The sequence below is a fragment of the Diospyros lotus genome, chromosome 7, assembly GCF_014633365.1.
Source record: "Diospyros lotus cultivar Yz01 chromosome 7, ASM1463336v1, whole genome shotgun sequence".
In the NCBI taxonomy this organism is placed as follows: Eukaryota; Viridiplantae; Streptophyta; class Magnoliopsida; order Ericales; family Ebenaceae; genus Diospyros; species Diospyros lotus.
Genome location: NC_068344.1, coordinates 35358092 through 35379152, shown reverse-complemented (window position 1 = coordinate 35379152; position 21061 = coordinate 35358092). Strand labels below are relative to the sequence as shown.

General features: G+C 31.3%; 1 protein-coding gene across 1 annotated transcript in view; it reads left to right on the top strand.

Moving 5' to 3' along the window:
* Window positions 1–21061, top strand: part of LOC127806316 (toMV susceptible protein tm-2-like) — a 74045-nt gene that overhangs the window by 27941 nt on the left and 25043 nt on the right. The gene's annotated exons all lie outside the window — the stretch shown is intronic.

The following is a 21061-nucleotide window of genomic DNA, read 5'->3' as shown; positions in this document are numbered from 1 at the left end:
ATTAACTTAAAAAGAAAAAAATACTAAAAATGTGTAATATAAATAACTTATAAAATTATTTAAATCTATAACCTGCAATTTTTCAAATGATCAAACTTGTTGATTAATAATTCTTTATCGATACCAAGAGCAATCTCCCTTTCAATGTAGATAATTATGACATTTGCTAGAAAGACATTTCTTATTTTATTGTGAAGTGATATTTTGATGAATGTCATCCCTTAAAAAGTCCGTTCTATTATTGCTATAGAAATTAGAAGAGTCAATACAGGATGAATCAACCTATCAATTAAAAAATAATGATATCATTTATTTGTTTCAATCAATATATGACATAATTGAAGAAGAGAACTAAGATTTTGAAATTGTCGAATTGCATTAAACTTGATGTGTTAACTTTTTAATAGATGAAATAAAGATATTCAATGAAGATGAACTCTCGTTAGCCAAAATAAAAACAAAGATGATGTCTAAAAACAAAGATGATGTCTGCCACTCTACCTTTTTTTTTTTATTTAATGCAAATTTCACATAGTGTATAGGAAAAATGGCAAGTAACAGATTCGATTTTTTTTTTTTTTTTGTGTGTGTAAATCAGATCAAAACATCCTGTATTGAGTATTAACTATTAAGTAGCTAACTGCATAGCGAAATAGCGAACACGAAGCAGCTACAGTATTCAGGCCACCGGATTGTTCTGTCACTGATTCAATCGCTAAATTTTGTGATAGGTAAGTCGTCATTAAAATATTTTTGTGATGGATTTCCTTTACTAAACCCTTCACATATTAGTTACAGGTGGGCCTCGTCACAAATCCTGTCATTAAATTATGATTTTCTTGTAGTAAAATCAGAGTAAAAACCACAAGTAAGGGTAGAAGAATTTACTATGAGAAATAATAGGAGTTACAATTTTTCTTCTAAATTACAAGAAGATAACAACAAAATAATATCTCTTGAAAATAGAAAAAAACATTATTTTTCTCTAACTCTTTATTTTTCTCTCTCTCTCTCTCTCTACAATTGAGAAACTTGTTTTAAATGGGATGATTTGGGATGATCAACAAATGAGCTGTGGAGGCCAATTTATAGGCCTCCCTTACGCGTGAAACGCGTTTGGCAAAAGGCATGAGTAGCAGCCAATTTTAGCTGCTACCTAACAAAGGTTGGCTGCCCGCCTTCTCAATATTATTACATCATGGTTTGGCCACCTTCCACTTCTTTCAATTGTAAGAAAGCTTTGACTATTCAACAAATATCATGCAAAGAAAAATAAATACACAACAGTATATGAAAGTAAACTAGATCAGTACATGGATGGAAAAATCGAAGTCTATATGACACACAGTTCTTTTAAAATAAATTTTCACCTCACCAAATGTGTTAAAGGTTGGTTGGTGTATATTTCGCAGGTATAACAATAGGAGGGATGCATGACCAACTCAAGGGCTTAAGGGACCCTAAGCCATCATTAACTTAGAGGCCCGAACCCCTTAATGAAAAATTAAAAATTTATTAATTTTATTTTAATTATAAAATTAAAATAATTATTTATTAAGTTGAAGGAATTGGGGTCCTAGGCAATTGCCTCATCAGCCTATCCCTTCAGTCGGCCCTGGTGGGATGTGAAGTTAACAAGTTTCAACGTCTAACAACAAATTCGAATACTAGTTAAACACTATCAAAACTGAGACAGTATACACTACTAGAGCGGGCGAGTATGAGAATGTTTTTGGAAATTTTTGTGTTGAGAGTTGTGAGATGTGCGTTGTAATTTTTCAAAGAAGGAAACACTATTTATAGGAGGAGAAAGAAAAGAAGAGGGAAGAAAGAAGAAAGTAAAGGGAGGCAGCTGCTGAGGGCGATGGCTGCTTCCTTTATATATATATATATATATATTAACGTATACCCATGCCTAAAGGCATGGTGTAAATAATATTAAGATTAAAATATAATTATAATTTATACATATTATATTAAACATTATGAAAATTTTGTAATAATTTTTCTTGTATTAAACACTCTACAAAATTCAAATAATAAACAAACATATAAGATTTATAATGTTCACCAATATATTGCAAATCAAAATATAAGAGCAAGTTAAAAAAAATTGTAAACACTGAACAAAAAATTAAAATTAAAATTATTGTATACACTTGTTAACATTTTATAATAAAAAGAAAAAAATTATTAAATCTATATAATAAAGCACATCAGTAAGTGTTATACAATTTGAACTAATTAAATTAAAAATTAAATATCAAACAATACATATCACCCGCTGCCGGCTACCATGACAGCGACCGTGAGTAGTCGGGAACCCTTGTGTTCCCAAACCCATGTGCCTAAATCAAAAAGTAAAATTAATAAAATAAATAAATAAATAAATTCTTTTTAAATATTTTCACAAAAAAAAAAAAAAGAGTAGAGCCCGACCCGCAAAACCCACACATCAACAATTTTCAAACAAGACCATCCAAGAGTTTAATTCAACCAAACTAATACTTATTTTACATTATCCCACATAATATAAATAATTTAAAAATAATTATTTTTACATCAATTAATCTAGAGAAGAAACCCAACAAAGTACCATCAACAAAGTCATTTCCTCCCATTTTCTCATTTTTTTATATTTTATATTTTCTTTTCTTTTTCCCTTTTTTTCTTTTATTTCCTTATTTTCCATTTTTCCTTCCCATCTTCTTCTTCTTCCAACACGTAGACACATACGCATACATATATATACACACATACACTCGTATGATGTGCTCGCAGTGGGGGACACTACAAAAAAATCAGCATTTAGCGGCGATTTTTAACCGTCGCTAAGCCAGCCGTCGCAGAGCGTTTAGCGGCGATTTTTTGCAACCGCTGGAATAACCGTCGCTAATTTTAAATTTTGCGGCAGTTTTAAAAATCGCCGCTAAATAAGTGATTTAGCGGCGGTTTCTATAATATTTAGCGACGGTTTTGAAACTGCCACTAAAATTAAAATTTTATTTTTTTAATTTTTTTTAAAATTTTATTTTTAAAAATTAAAAAAATATATTTAATTTTAGCAGCGGTTTTAAAACCGCCACGAAAATTAATAAAAAAAATTATTTTTTTAATTTTAGCGGCGGTTTCAAAATCATCGCAAAAATTAATAAAAAAATTAATTTTTTAATTTTAGCGACGGTTTCAAAACCGTCGCTAAAATAAAAAATTAATTTTTTAATTACCTGCACGGGCCAACCCAGCCCGTGCCCGGCCGCTCGACCTGCCCTCGCCCAACCCTTGCACGCCACGTGGCCATCTGTGGGCGCGCCACGTGGCGATGCTGGAAATTAAATCCCAACACCTTCCCTCTCCCTAAGTTTCGAACCCAGAACCCTTACTGTACACACGCGCACGCGAACCACTTGATCTGCGAAACACTCCTTGACATATGTGGACACATATATACTATATACATTAGCAAAATTATATTTTATATATTTTAAAAACAAATATATAAAAAAATAATAGAATAAATTAAAAATAGATTTTTAATTTATTAAAAATCTATATTAAAATTTCATAATTCTGAAAATAAATTTCTAACAACTAATTTTATATTTATTAAAATAAGTTTATTTAAATTTCAGAATTATATTTTAGAATTATATTTATAAATAGATTTTTAACATTTAATAAGTTTATTTATAAATAAATTTCATAATTATATTTATTAAAATTTCAGAATTATATTTTATATTTTTTAATATATATTAAAAACATTTATTTATTGATTATTTTTTAAAAGAATAATAGAATAAATTAAAAATAAATTAATTGAGTTAAATTAAATAAATTGTCAAAAATATTAAATTAGATTTTTTTAAATTAGATTTTTAATTAATTTTGCTATTAATTTAAATGCAATTTTAAATTTATTTTTAAGATTTTATATTTAATTTTATTAATTTAATTTTTAATTATTTTCTTAAGCTAAATTTAATTTTTTTAATGAAAATAATGAATTTTAATATTTAAGATTTTTATTTAATTTTAATTATATAATAATTATAAATATAAATTACTCTTAAATATGAATAAGAATAAGTTTTTTCAATAATAACAAAATTTTAAAAAAATTAATTTTGATTTCTTCCATAATCTTAAAAATGTGATACCTTAAATATTAATTAGCATTGAAAAACCTTTGCATTGAAAAATCGTAGCATTTGACAACCTTAAATAATTTTTTATGAATTTGTTAAGACATCACATTTTTAAAACTAAGATATAATTATTAAAGTAATTAATAATTAATTAATCACTACCTTTGATTTAATGCAAGTTTTTTAGGGAAAAAATTCACCATTGATTGACACTTGGCAAAATACTTTATTTGACTATCATATTTTAATATTATATAAATATACATAGAATAAGGATATAAAAATAATATTTTAAATAAATGAATAATTTTCTATGACTTAATTAATAGTTTAAGTTGTCTATTAATATTTCTCATAAAACTCATGCAAATTTAATACAAAACAATTAGCATTGAAAAACTCGTATATTTAAAATTTATTATTAATTTTACAATAATTAGTACATATTATTTCAAAACAATTGAAAGATTTAAATTATTAATGCAAATTACAAAATGTAAATTATTAATGCGATAAGTAGTAAACGCAAATCATTAATGCAAGTTTTGGGGGAAAATTTTACTACTACTTATTATTTCAAAGTAATTGAAAATTTTAAATTATTAATGCAAATTACAAAATATAAATTATTAATACAATAAGTATTAATTACAAATCATTGATTAATGCAAGTTTTGGGAGGAAATTTCTTTTTTCAAGACTATCCTACTTTTATATATATAAAGATACAAATTACAAAATATAAATTATTAATGCAACAAGTACTAAATTTAAATCATTAATGCAAGTTTTCAGGGAAATTTTTATTACTACTTATTACTTCAAAGCAATTGAAAATTTTAAATTATTAATGCAAATTACAAAATGTAAATTATTTAATATAATAAGTATTAATTACAAATCAATAATTAATGCAAGTTTTAAGAGGAAATTTCTTTTTTTAAGACTATCATACTTTTATATATATAAATTAAGAAGCAAATTACAAAATATAAATTATTAATGTAATAAGTACTAAATGCAAATCATTAATGCATGTTTTGGGGGAAAATTTTTATTACTACTTATTACTTCAAAGCAATTGAAAATTTTAAATTATTAATGCAAATTACAAAATGTAAATTATTTAATATAATAAGTATTAATTGCAAATTAATAATTAATGCAAGTTTTAGGAGGAAATTTCTTTTTTCAAGACTATCATACTTTTATATATATAAATTAAGAAGCAAATTACAAAATATAAATTATTAATGCAATAAGTACTAAATGCAAATCATTAATGCAAGTTCTGGGAGAAAATTTTATTACTACTTACTACTTCAAAGCAATTGAAAATTTTAAATTATTAATGAAAATTACAAAATGTAAATTATTAATAAAATAAGTATTAATTACAAATCATTAATTAATGCAAGTTTTAGGAGAAAATTTCCTTTTTCAAGACTATCCTACTTTTATATATATAAAAATTTTGTAATTAATTTAAATTAAAATTTTAATTTCTTTTTAAGATTTTATATTTCTTTTTATTAATTTAATTCAATTTAATTTTAATTTTGAATTATTTAATTATTTTTAAATTTATAACCGCCGCTAAATTAAAATTTTTAATGAATTTTGCGACAGTTTTTAAAAATCGCCGCTAAATTAAATTATTTAATGAATTTATAATTTAATTTTAATTATAAATTATTTTATTATTTTTGACTTTAGCGGCGATTTTTCAAAATAGTCGTTAAGTTAAATTTTTTGATGAATTTTGCGGTGGTTTTTCAAAACCGCCGTTAAATTAAATTTTTTGATGAATTTTGCGACGGTTTTCAAAATCGTCGCAAATATTAATTTAACTTTAATTATAAATTATTTAATTATTTTTGAATTTAGCTGCGATTTTTCAAAAATCGCCGCTAAATGAAATTTTTTAATGAATTTTGCAGCGGTTTCGAAAACCGCAGCAAATATTAATTTAATTTTAAATTATTTAATTATTTTTGAATTTAGCGGTGGTTTTTCAGAAACCGCCACGAAAATGAATTTAATTTTTTTATTATTTAATTATTTTTTAAATTTAGCGACAATTTTTTAAAAACTGTCACAAAAAAACATGTTTTACTGAATTTTGCGGCGGTTTTTTGAAACCGCCGCAAAATTTTAAAGAAACCGCCCCAAAATCATATTTTGCGGCGGTTTCAAAACTGCTGCAAAATTCCATGTTTTGTGGCGGTTTTTAAAACCGCCGCAAAATAATCGCCACAATAAACCCGTTTTTTTGTAGTGGGAGCAACGAATAGTAAATGCTACTCGCAGTGGTGGAGGGGCGACGATGATGCTTGCATCGGTTGGCCGCTGGTAGTGGCCGACCCATCACCCCCGATCGACGACTATGGGGTGTTCAAAAAACCCTCGATTGGCAGTCGGAGGCAGCTGGCGTGGGTAGGAGGAAGAAGAAAATGTGAAGGAAAAAAAGAAAATAAAGAAAGAAAAGAAAAAAGGGAAAAAGAAAAGAAAATATAAAATATGAAAAAAAAAGAGAAAATAGAGGAAAATGACATTGTTGATGGGTGGGTTTTAGTGTAAGGGAGGCAGCCAAAGAGGTGACGCAGGTGTAAGCGTTTGCTGGGTTTCTTCTCTAGATTGATTGATATAAAAATGATTATTTTCAAATTATTTACATTATGTGGGATAATGTAAAATAAGTATTGATTTGGTTGAATTAAACTATTGGTTGGTGTTGTTTGAAAATTGTTGATGGGTGAGTTTTGCAAGTTGGGCTCTTTTCTTGTTTTTTTTTTCATTTTTTGTTAAAATATTTAAAAAGAATTAATTTATTTTTTTATTAATTCTATTTTTAAATTTAGACACAAGAGTTTGGGAACACAAGGTTTGGGAACATTTGTGTTCCCGACCACTCATGGTCGCGGCCATGGCAGTCGGCAACGACTAGTATGCATTATTTGCTATTTAATTTTTTTTATTATAAAATGTTAACAAGTATGTACAATAATTTTACTTTTTGTTCAGTGTTTATAATTTTTTTTTACTTGCTCTTATATTTTGATTTGCAATATATTGGTGAACATTATAAATCTCATATGTTTGTTTATTATTTGAGTTTTGTAGAGTGTTTAATATAAGAAAAATTGTTACAAATTCTTCATAATTTTTAATAGAATATGTATAAATTATAATTATATTTTAATCTTAATATTATTTACATTGTGTCTTTAGGCACATGTATACGCTAGTTTATATAATAAAGCAGAACGATTTTTGAAAATATCTAACATGTATTAGAGATACAATCCTATGATTAAGATGAGTTTTGAATGTTGGTGAATGGCTGAGATGAATTAGACTTCCCGCTCAACTTTTCTCTCTCTTCCACTCCCTCACTTTCTCTCATTTTCTCTTCCTCTGTCTCACAGACCCACCCACTCACTCTCTCACACAGGCATATACATACAGAGGCATATATACACACACATACGCATACATATATATACATACATACACTTGCACGATGTGCTTGCGGTAGGGGAGCAATGGACTGTAGATGCTGCTCGTGGCGATGGGGGGCGATGACGGTGCTCGCATCGATTGGCTGCTGGTAGTGGCTGACCCATCACCCTCGATCGACAACTATTAGGGGTTCGAGGAACCATCGATCGGCAGTCAGAGGCACCTAGCGTGGGTGGGAGGGAGAAAAAGATGGGAAGGAAAAAAAGAAAAGGAAAAAAAGGAAATAGAAAAAATAAAATAAATATAAAATATGAAAAAAAAGGAGAAAATGGGAAAAAATAACATTATTAATGGGTGGGTCTTAGCATGAGGAAGGCAGCCAAAGAGGTGGCGCGAGTGTAAGCATTTGCTGGGTTTCTTCTCTTGATTGATTGATGTAAAATTAATTATTTTTAAATTATTTACATTATGTGAGATAATGTAAAATAAGTATTGGTTTAGTTGAATTCAACCCTTGATTGGTGTTGTTTGAAAATTGTTGATGAGTGGGTTTTGCGAGTCCGACTCCCTTCCTATTTTTTTTTTTTTTTTGTGAAAATATTTAAAAAGAATTTTTTTATTTTGTTAATTCTATTTTTTAATTTTGGCACAAGGGTTTGGGAACACAAGGGTTCCTGACCACACACGGTCGTGGCCATGGCAGCCGACGGCGGCTGGTATGTATTGTTTGATATTTAATGTTTAATTTAATTTGTTCAGATTGTATAACACTTACTGACATGCTTTATTATATAGATTTAATAAATTTTTTTATTATAAAATGTTAACAAGTATATACAATAATTTTTATTTTTATTTTTTGTTCAATGTTTATAATTTATTTTTTACTTGCTCTTATATTTTGATTTGCAATATATTGGTGAACATTATAGATCTTATATATTTGTTTATTATTTGAGTTTTGTAGAGTGTTTAATGCAAGAAAAATTGTTACAAATTCTTCATAATTTTTAATATAACATGTATAAATTATAATTATATTTTAATCTTAATATTATTTACACCGAGTCTTTAGGGACAGGTATACGCTAGTATGTATAAATTATAATTATATTTTAATCTTAATATTACTTATATTATGCCTTTAGGCATGGATATACGCTAATACGTATATATAATGGCTATAGTTATAAAATGAGTGTAGACACGTTTGTTTATTTTTTATATGATTTTGTTATGGTGTATACTATATAATGAAATCAATATGATGTAGAAGTTGCTGGACTTATTTTTTCCCTAAGTTCAGAGGACATTATTAGCCTCAAAAGTGTATGTACAACCTTAATTCATTGTGGTAACCAAAATATAGTGAATGCCCAAAATGTAGAGTCGTATGAGGTGGATTGGCATGGCAGCAAAGGTAGCATGATATGGTTAAAATTCATACAATCTGATGATGAACTTTTTCTTACCAGGAAACTGCTTGAGTAGGTGAGTTCAAGAGGTGATTTTCATACAATGAATTTCAACTGTTAGTCTTTTCTGAAGTTCAAAGATATATTACAAAAATTTCAACTACTACTCATTTTAATTCCACGGAAGACTTTGTTCATGTAATAGATTTTGTTACTAAGCAATTTCATGACCTAATTTGTGTTCTACCATATATCAAATTGCATAATTACTGAGACATACATTTTATTAATTAATTGTTAGAATTGAGAATCTTTGAGCTTAATAAAATGTTTCTTAAAAATTAATGAAGAGGAAAGCAAGAACTCTGTTTATGGCTGAACTTGCATATCAGTTAATGAGGATTAGACCCTTGAGTTTTGGCCTTTCCTCTTCCTCAACTAAGAACTCCTATAGAAATTGTAACTCAATTTTCAATACTTCTAGCTCAGGAAAGTTGTTAGTTTCTCCAGAACAAATCAACTCCTCCTCGTAGTATGAATCCAAGCCTAACGTAAGGATCTTTAGTTTAGGTAATTTCTTCAAAGTAATCATTGGGTCTAATTCTAGTTTTGTGTTTCAAAGGGTTTGGAAAAATAAGACAGAGATTCGAATAATGGCAAAAGCTTCTTAGAATCACTTTTTCATATCACAAAATAGAACACAAGCAAAAAAATACAAGAGACAAAAATTTAATGTGGAAAACCCTCCAATATTGAGAGAAAAACCACGGAACAAGATCCGAGTAATATTCCACTATAATAAGGATAATTACAAAAATATCCTCACACACTCTACTCTCTTTCAAGTAATATAACAATATAATGACACTCACAAAACACCATCACTTTGAAGCCTTTACTTCCTCACCTCTCTTCTCTAACTTGAACTTGAATGTTCAAGCTTTGAATGCTCAAATTTTTGGATAAATGAAACCTTATGTGAGATGGGGTATTTATACTTGAGGCTTACCCCCCCAAAGTCAAATGTTAGGCCGTAGTTTGGTAACCTAAAATTAGGCATGTTAGATAGCCTAACATAATTAGGCTAAGTTAGGCTGGAACCCAACAATTCTTCCCCTCCAGTCTAAGAGCAAGGAGAATAACACCAGAAGCAATTAAGCAGAGTCCATGCCAGCCAACCCATCACTTAGTTGCAGCTTCTCCCGAGTTACAACCTTTTTCATCATATCAGTAGGATTTTTATCAGTGTGGATTTTCTAATAAGAATTGATGCTCCTCCACTACTAATCGTAATCAATGGTATCTTATATCAATATACTTTGTGCGCAAGTAACACATCGTGTTCTTGTTCAAATCTAGAGCACTTTGACTGTCACAGTAAATTACAGTCTTTTCCAGCTTCATTCCCAATTGTTGAAGGAATCTTGTCAACCAAAGCATTTCTTTTCCTACTTTGGTCATGGTAATGTATTCTGCCTCTGTTGTAGATAAAGCAACACACTTTTGCAATTTAGACTGCCATGATACAGCTCCGCCTGCAAAAGTAAATAAGAATCATGAAGTAGATTTCCTACTATCCAGATCACCTGCCATATCTACATCTGCATATCCCTTCAAAATTGGTTCAGATTCTCCAAAACACAAGCACATTTTTGTACTACCTCTGAGATATCTCAAGATCCACTTCACAGCTTCCCAATGGTCTCTACCTGGGTTGGAAAGAAACCTGTTGACTACTCCTACTGCATGAGTGATATCCGGATGGGTACTGACCATGGTGTACATCAAACTTCCGACTGCAGATGAATAAGGAATCCTAGCCATGTCTTCCCTATTTTCTTGACTGCTGGGACAACTATTTCTATTGAGATTAAAGTGATTGGCTAACGACATGCTAACTGGTTTAGCACTCTGCATGTTGAATCTTTCAAGAACCCGCTCCATATATTTTTCCTATGATAACCATAGCTTTTTAGCTTTCCGGTTTAGAAAAATTTGCATTCCTAGAATTTGCCTTGCTAGTCCTAGATCTTTCATGTCAAACACCTTTGACAACTCTTTTTTCAGATTGCCAATTATCTTCCTGTCTTGCCCCACTATCAACATATCATCTACATATAGTAGAAGAATAATGAACTTGTCACTTGGGAAACTTTTAAAGTACGCACAGTGGTCTGTGTCAGTTCTGGTACAAGTGTGACTCATCATGAAAGAGTCAAACTTCTTATACCACTATCTCAAAGAGAAAATCTCATCAAAATCAATCCCTCGCTTTTGTCCAAAACCTTTTACGACTAAGCGAGCTTTAAACTTCACTAGCTTGTTACAATCTCTCTTAAGCTTGAACACCCACTTGTTCTTTAAGGTTTTCCTGCCTTTCGGAAGTTCCACAAGCTCATAAGTATTATTTTTCTATAAGGAATCCATCTCATCCTACATAGCTCTCATCCATTGGGTTCTATCCTTATGAGTTTGAACTTCATCAAAGCCCTTTAGCTCCCCCTCATCAGTAAGAATGATATACTCTGAACTAGAGTACCTGGAAGAAGGTCGCCATACTCTTTCTGATCTTCTGAGCGATGGTGGAGGAGGCTGGTCCCCCTACTCAACAACCTCATCATCATTTCCTGCATCATCTGCCCCTGGCTGACCATCAGTTTCCTTGAGTACCACTGTCAATTGCATTGGGTAATTTCACCATAGGAACTGGATTTAGATCAACCAAGCCTTCACTGCCACTAGACACTTTCTTCTCAGCTTTTTCAATATCATCAATGGTTTGATCTTCCATAAATACTACATCACGACTTCGAGCGAGTTTCTTCTCAGTCGGGTCATACAACCTGTAGCTAAATTCATTAAGACCGTAACCGATAAAGATACACTGTCGTGTCTTAGTATCAAGCTTTGACCTCTCATCCTTCAGAATGTGAACAAACGCCTTACATCCGAAAACTCGTAGATGATCATAAGAGACTTCTCTACCATACCAAACTTTGTTCGGGACATCACCATTTAGAGTAATTGCAGGAGATAGGTTGATAACATGTACTGTTGTGAGCAAAGCCTCCCACCAAAAAGATTTTGGCAATTTTGCTTCTGAAAGCAAACATTTGACCCTCTCCATTAGGGTCTGGTTCATCCTTTCAGCCAAACCGTTCAACTGTGGAGTCTTTGGAGGCTTATTTTGATGCCTAATGCCCATCTTTCTACAGTACTCATCAAAAGGACCACTGTATTCGCCTCCATTGTCAGTACGAATACACTTCAACTTCTTACCAGTTTCTCTTTCAACAGAAACATTAAATTGCTTAAAAACATCAAGCACCTGATCTTTGGTTTTCAAAACATAAGCCCAAAGCTTCCTTGAATGGTCATTAATAAATGTCACAAAATAAATCCCGCCACTAAAGGATTTTACCTTTAAGGGACCACAAACATCGGAATACACCAATTCTAGCAAATCCGATTCTCTTGAAGGAGAGTGACTATTGAAAGCAACTCTGTTTTGCTTCCCGACCATGCAATACACACATTTCTTTAGATTTGCTCTCTTTACACCTGAGAGCATATCCTTCTTGGCCAAGCAGTTTAGCCCATTCTCACTTATGTGGCTAAGTCTCTTGTGCCACATCTCAACTGTCTTCTCATCTTCCACAGCGTTGATGGAATCACCAGCAATGTTAGCTTGTGTCACATACAAGCTAGGACTCTTCTCTCCTCGAGCCACAATCACGGAACCTTTAGTAAGTTTCCACTGTCCATTACCAAAGTTGTTGCAATAGCCTTCATCGTCAAGCCTTCTCACTAAGATTAGATTAAAGCGAATATCAGGCACATGCCTAACATCCTTGAGAATCAGTCGTGCTCCTTTATTGGTCTCCAAGTGGATATCTCCTATGCTAGCAACCTTTGAATAATTCTCATTACCTATCTTTACCATCCCAAAATTACCGGGCGTATAAGATGAAAAGAGTTCCTTCTTTGATGTAACATGTAAGGCAGCTCCACTATCAATGACGCAGTTTGTCTCTTGACAGGCAAAATTAATAATCTCTTTATCATAAACTATGACAAGGTCAGCAGCGACAACTGTATCGTTGTGGTCACAAACTTTCTTTTCTTCATTGCCCTTTTTCATGTCTTTCTTGAATTGGAAACACTTCTTTTTAATGTGTCCCAATTTGCAACAATAGTGACACTCGACATTTTTTGTAATTGGGCCTTGACTTGCTTCGGCCTTTATCTTTACCTTTTGGACCTTTGCTTTTACTTCTTCCTTTATCGGTGATGAAAACTTCGGATTGTGAAGACGAAGCTTGAGATCTTCTCCTCGTCTTTTCGTTCAAAACAACACCTTTAACAAGTTCCATCTCCCAAGAGTCTGGTAAAGTACCGAGCAGCCATAAAGCTTGAATCTCATCATCAAACATTACACCCATAGAAGACAACTACAACAAAACTCCTTGAAAATCACTCAAGTGATCAGAGATAGTACTATCTTCCTTATAGTGTAAATTCGTCATTTTCTTAATCAAGAAGAGCTTATTATTGCCGGTCTTTTGAGCATATAGAGATTTAAGTTTCTCCCACAACGATTTGGCATGCGTCTTATCACAAATATGATTGAGCACGTTGTCATCTACCCATTGCCGAATAAAACCACATACTTGGGCATGTTCGAATTCCCACTCTTCATTGGTTTTCGATTTGGGCTTTTGTATAGCAAATACCGGCAGATGCCAACTTTTCACATAAATGAGATCTTTCATTTTTTCCCTCCATACGTGATAGTTGGTTCCATTCAGATAAATCATTTTGTTTGTACTAGGTTCCATCAGGCTTCTACTATTCATTGTGAATAGTAACCGTATATTGGAATAATATCTGTACGTGAATAGTACACCAGGTAAATTCCCAAGAAATAGAGGTGGGTCACAAACGGACACTTAAGTACCAAGTCTTTCTTTAACCAGAATTTTCCTAGACATGCACTTCTACTACACCACACTTAAATCCAATAACCGGACATATAAGAAAGATGCTTTTAACCAAGACAATTCTTTTATGATGTGGAAGATCAAACAAAGTTGCGACCACAGAGCATACTAAGAATTTCCTAAAAAGACTTATACTTTCGTAACCAAGATCTCTAATACCACTTGTTGGGAAAAATAGAACAGAGATTCGAACAATCATGAAAGCTTCATAGAATCACCTTTTCCCACCATGAAATAGAGCACAAGTAGAAAAATACAAGAGACAAAAATTTAACGTGAAAAACCCTCTAATATTGAGGAAAAAACCACGGGGCAAGATCCAAGCAATATTCCACTATAATAAGGATAATTACAAAAATATCCTCACATACTCTACTTTCTTTCAAGTGATATAACAATATAATGGCACTCACAAAACACTCTTATTTTGAAGACTTTGCTTCCTTGCCTCTCTTCTCTAACTTGAACTTGAATGCTCAAATTTTAGGATAAATGAAACCTTATGGGGGGGGGGGGGTATTTATACTTAGGCTTACCCCCCAAAATCAAATGTTAGGTCATAGTTTGGTAGCCTAAAATTAGGCATGTTAGGTAGCCTAACATAATTAGGCTAAGTTAGGCTGGAACCCAACAAAGGTAAGCTCTATGAGGTAACAGGAAGTTTATCATGTTGAGAAAAATTGACCAAGGTTAGCCACAGAAGTAGCTTACGACGATTTACATATTGATACAAATCCAATGTTGATCTTACTTCGATAGACCCTATCACAGGTGCATAAGATTTTGATTTTGCAGTGCAAGGATGATAAGTTCAATACTTCTAGGCTTTGTGAGAAAGGAGTTGCACCTAACAATATCTCAATGATATGCTACTCAACTGTATGAAGACTTTCAATGTTCTCAAACAATCAAGTTTGTGTAACCAATCAGCCTCATGAACTTTGGCAGGCAATCTGTAGAGGATCTGAAAGTTTGGTAAAGAAATTTCAATTCGATGAAACATATTCAAGTTGACCCCACATACAGAGGGAGCCCAATAGAAAGAGGTAAAAGAATATATCTCAGTAGCTTTATTTCCCCTACAAAATTAAGAACGGTGACTTTGTGACATTTAAGACTTGAAAATCTTGCCTTCATGAGATGGGAGGTAATGCAAGTGTTCGAAATTGCCAATTTCATGTAGAAAAGACTTGGGCGTCTTGTTTTCTATTACACTTCGCACTTGAAGAGATTTTAAGTGTCTAATAAAAAGACTCTTAACCTGGTTTTTTCTCAAATTTGATAATTTATAGAGGCGTAGTTGTTAAGATTACTTTGATGGATAGTGACTCAATGTACTCTAAGGTAATGAGCGTAAGCAGGTACCTCACTAATGGTGTTAAGAAAGTTGATCTCCCTAGCCTCCCTAATACAAAGCTCATGGAAGATATTATGGATATAACTCACAGTCCCATTGAACGTCCTCCCAACAACTTAAATAAGATTTCTATCAAGTACATGCTATAGGTAATCTTGCCCTGCATCCTCAATCGCTCTTACTCCACAGCCACGTAGAAATCCCTTAGCTGCTCATAAATTAATTATTTTGAATGCACAAATCTCATAGTCCTCTAGAAATAGGCCAAAGCATGAAAAACATAGTTTCAACTTTGAAGGTAAATATTTGTAGCTCAAAGCGAAGATCTTTGAGCATTGACCTTCTTCTTGACGCATATTCTCTAATACCCCTTGCCATTCATGCTCAGTTCTATCTCTTAATAACAATAGACCTATTGTAACATGCCATCTTTCTATTATTTTCTCACCTATTTTTTTGCAATTTTGAGGAATCACTACCTTCATCATTGTTTTGGAGAAGAGTTTTCTGCTATTTTCTTGGTCTAAGGGTTATAGTTCATGCAGGAAATTTTGCCCACGCTCTAGTATAATTATTCTGCATTAGATATCAAATAATTAGATCACAAGATTTTTTAAATTTCTATAAAGTAAATGAAAATATTTTCATTACATAATGTGTGTTTTTTTTTTCCAAATTTTCACTTTTCGTGGCATGGCAACATCATTTCTATAGGTCACATGTCTAAAGATGTTTGCATAATAGCAACGGTAGAACAAATTAGGAATTCATAAATGTCAGTATTAAATCAATAGAAACACATCTCACATTTATTTCAAAAAGAAAAGGAATGCTATTTTCTAGTTACTGCTCACACTTGAAAGCTATAAGTTCACCATTTCAGATAAAGATTGATAGAGATGTTCAAAGAGCTAACCCATAGTTGCCACAAAGAGAAAAAGAAAGAAACAATCCCCCCCTCCCCGATTAGTTGAGAACATCAAGATATGTAGACATTCTCCAATACTTTCTTGGGCTCTGGAAAGTGAGCGTGCAAAGTGTAAGAACAAAATAGGAAGGCTTTGATAATGTGAAAGGGAGAAATAACAAAATAGAATATTAGCTTGCCGTTGTCTTTTCATTTTTTATTTTTTATTTTGAGTTTTAAATTTATTTTTAATTTTCTATTTTGATAGTTTGTTTTTAAAAAATTGAAAATGTATTTTTTTTGTTATTTTAAAAATTATTTTTTAAAACAGAAAATTAAAAAACATGTTTATTTTAAAATTTTAAAAAAATTATTTTATGATATTTTATTTAATAAATTTGATTATTAAATGTTAAATCAATTCATTTAAATAAATTTTTACTATTAAAATAAAATAATAAATTTGATTAATAAATTGTTGATATTTGAGTGATAATTTATATTAATTATTATATACATAATGTGTAATATATTATATTATTTTATATTTTTAATTATAATATAGGTATACTATATTTTTTAAATTTTAAATAAATATGTAATTTTATTTTTAAAATTTAAGAATAATTTTTTTTCTTTTTATTTCTTTTTTTCTTTTTTCTTTTTTAGAGTCAAAACATGAAAAACAAATATGAAAAATAGATTGTGTTTTTCATGTTTTAGACTTAGAGATTATTTTAGCTGAAAACAACCATTTTGTTGTTTTGGGTTTTTTTATAAATTTTTTTCTTATTTTCAAAAATATATTTTTGAAAAAGATAAAGTAAATGTATTTTTATTATTTTAAAAAATTAAAAATAATTTGAAAATAAGAAAGAGAACGCAACTTTATTTTTTAATTAAAATAGAGAAATTTGTGAATTTTTTTGAATTGTCTGAGAGGGTAGTTACATTAATTATTAGTGTATCCTTACATGTTGGTTTGTATGAATGGCATCTAATAATTTATTATTTTTAAGTATAATTTTTATTTAAAGTCTTGTATATATGATTGTTCTCATGTCGTTAAATTCATAAATTATATGATTGAGAAACAGACTAAAGTAAAAAAAAAAATATTAAAAATAATGCGCTGATAATGTGAAATTTGTCATGTTTAACCGTGGATGCTAATAAATTTATTCATAAAGTGTATTTAATTCTTTGAAACGGTTACTATTAGAGTAAATTTAATGCATCATGTATGAGATTTAGTTAAATTGTATTTCGAGTATTCTCATTTTAAACAATAGAAAATTTTCAAGATAAAAGAAAGAGATTGAAAATGTCATTTAGCATTTAATTTTATGTATAGATTAGGATTTTCGTTGCCGATTCACAGAAACCTTTCCACTTCAACATATCATTGAGTATATGCTAAACCAAGGATGTCGGATACAATACGTTTTAGAACAAGAGGCCAACTTCCTATGGTCTCACCCGGAGAAAGATTTGATGCTTCCTTCCTGTGGCAATGTATGACCGAGCACGATACTTTATGTAATGGTAATCAGCCAGGGAATTGGCAAACTTGGAACTTGTGTTGATCCAAGTGGGTGGACAGCACCATCCTTTTGGATGTTAAGGTTGGTTTGTACTTTAGCATGTATAGGCTGCAAACAACTGTTTATCCCAGGCAGAGACAGATAACAGCAGCGGCCGCTGTGTAGGAGGCGAACTGCAGCAGCTGCAACGATGGAGGTGGGGCGATGGCGGCGAGAGGAGGGGGTGGGTGCGCCAGTGACGACAGGTGAGTGCGGCAGGGCTGGCGACGGCAGGGGTCAAGACAAGGGGGAGGGGTGGGGCGGTGGCGGGTGCGGGTGCGGCAAAGGGGTTGACGGCGAGAGCGGGAGTGTCGGTGCCGGGCAACGGTGGCTTTGGCGAGAGAGAGAAAGAGAGTGGGAGGAAAAATTCAATGGGCGAGAGAGTTTGGTTGAGGGGATCGACGGTGAGAGCGGAAGCATCAATGCAGGGTGACGGCGGCCTTAGAAGGAGAGAGAGAGGGAAAATTCAGTGGGCGGGAGAGTTGGGGAAGGGTTGAAAATGCAAAAAAATAAAAATTTCCTGTAGGGTATAGGTGTCAAAAGGGCCGGCCCGGCCCGGCTCGGTCTGGCCCGAGTCAGCCCACGAGCTTTTTAAACGGGCCGGGCCCGGGCCCTTTTGCTATGGATAGGGCCCGGCCCGGCCCACGGCCCCCCTACAAAAGGGCCGGACAGGGTCGGGCCGGGCCAGCCCGTGGGCTAGAGGGCTGGGCCGGGCCCTTAGCCCACAGGGCCCACCGGGCCCGGCCTTTTTTTTCTTTTCTTTTTTTTAAATATTTTTTTTAAAAATAATACATATAATATATATATAAATATCAAAATAATACATATATAAAAATTAATTTTTTATAAAAAAATATTTTCTATCTTAATTCTTAAGTTTTAAATATTATTTCATTATTTTATATTTTAAAATTTTATATGCCTTATAATTTTTCTTGTGAATTGATATGAAAATTAATGTACATATAAAAAGAAGAATGTTTATTTATAATTTAAATATATAAAAATTTAACTTAAAAATTTTAGATAAATTGATAGTTATTATTTATATATATTGCGAAATTAAATTTTTTAGTATCTAATATTAATAATTACTAAAGAATAACAAAATTAAAAAAAAATGAGTAAGGACCTTACTAGCCCATTGGGCCTCATGGGCCCAGCCCATTAGGGCCCAAAGGGCCACAGGCTGGGCCTTTAGACGGGCCGGGCCGTGGGCCCAATTTCTTTGGCCCAGCCCGGCCCGTATGAACAGTAACGGGCCGGGCCAAAGCCCAGCCCATCACAGGCTGGGCCGGGCGGCCCGTGGGCCGCCCGGCCCTTTTGACACCTCTACTGTAGGGGCGTTTGGTACGTAATAAATTTTTAAATTCTTAAAATTCATAATTCTTATAAATGTTCTTAAAAATTTTTAATTTTTAAAATTTATATAATTTTATATTTAGTTAAATTTAAATATTTTTAAAAATATTGAATATTTTTTTTTGAAAATCTTATATTCCATATTTTTATTTAAATACAATATTTTTTGAAATTCATATTCTTTTTTTAAAATTATCTTTATTTAATATTTTATTTAAAAATAATAAATTTCTTTTAATATATAAAATATTAAGATCCATAATATTTTTAGGAAGTTAAAAACAATATATTATTTTTTTTATACATTCTATATATGCATGTGTATATATATAATATATATACATAATATTTTATAATAAATAATATAAATATATTATAATATATAATATATTTTATAGGATTATAAAATAGAAGTGTTTCAGTCTTTTTCTCTTTTTCTCTGTTAAAAATATTTTCAAAAAACTTGAATTTTCTATTCCTATAAAAAAAATTTATAGAAAGTAAATTAAAAATTATTATTAAAAATTCTATTTTCTTAAATTTTTTTATAAAAAAATTATACTAAATATAAAAATATAAATTATCAACCTAACATTTATAAAATTTTTAAAATTTCTCCAACAAACACTCCTAATATTTCTGTAAGGCATTATGGACATCTAACATTATTCAGGGAACACCATTTGGGACAGCAGATCTGGCTCCATAGAAGCAGACATCAAACCATCTTACAGCACATTCCTGACAAACGTCAAACTCAAATGAGCGAATTATGGATTCCAAATTTTATTTATTATTGTGAGTCCAGTTGTCATCTATTGAGATGCTTGGTCTAAGGCATTAGATTAAGGTTTTGATATGCAAAGGGGGGTGAGTTTCAATCCACATCATTTATTCTCTCTTTCATAGATTTAGTCAAAAATAAATTATTTTTTATGTCTGAGAATAAATGTCAACCTAATTAATAAGTAATAATCAATCTTAATTTAGATAAGTCCTTTGTGTTAGAACAGTAGGTGTTATGGCACACACCAAGATCATTCCTCATTCTACCAACCAAGAGCAAGAGAGTTTGCTAAATTTAATCTTTGTGGTATATTTTCTATCCCTGAACTCTCTGTGTTTATAAGTTTTGATGATCTTGAGTTATAAGTGTGGCTTTATGATTTTGTTGAAAACTTATATTGGTTTCTAAAATTAAGGGGGAGAATAAATCTTTTTGATATGTGTTATTAAGGGGGAGTTTGTAAAAATTTATCTTTTCTCATGTACTCTTACCCCATTGATGTTTTGCCCAATCCCCTCTTAATCTTGTGTTAAAATTCTTTCAAATATATCCTTTTTGATTTATGACAAAAAGGGGGAGACTTTTGGGTATTTCATAAAATGTTTTGTCATCATCAAAAAGGGGGAGATTGATGTTTTACATTTGATATAATTTTGATGATGAAAAACAATTGTATTTTGATGATGAAATAAAGTTATGAGATTTCAATGTTAAAGAATTTTATGATTCAAAATATTCTTTTTCATGTTATCATTTATCGTTTCAGTTTTTATGAAAATGATAGTCGACTATGTGTTTCATTCTGTTGACTATGCCTGAGAATAGTCGACTATGCTGTTAAGGATAGTCGACTATATTTAAGGATAGTCGACTATGCTGTTTTCATCTGTCGACTATTTTTCAGTCTGTCGACTATCATGTAAGGATAGTCGACTATGGCTTTTCATCTGTCGACTATTTTTGTTCTTAGAATTCAAAAATTTCTTCACATTTTTACAATAGTCGACTATGTAAAAGGATCTGTCGACTATGGGATTTTT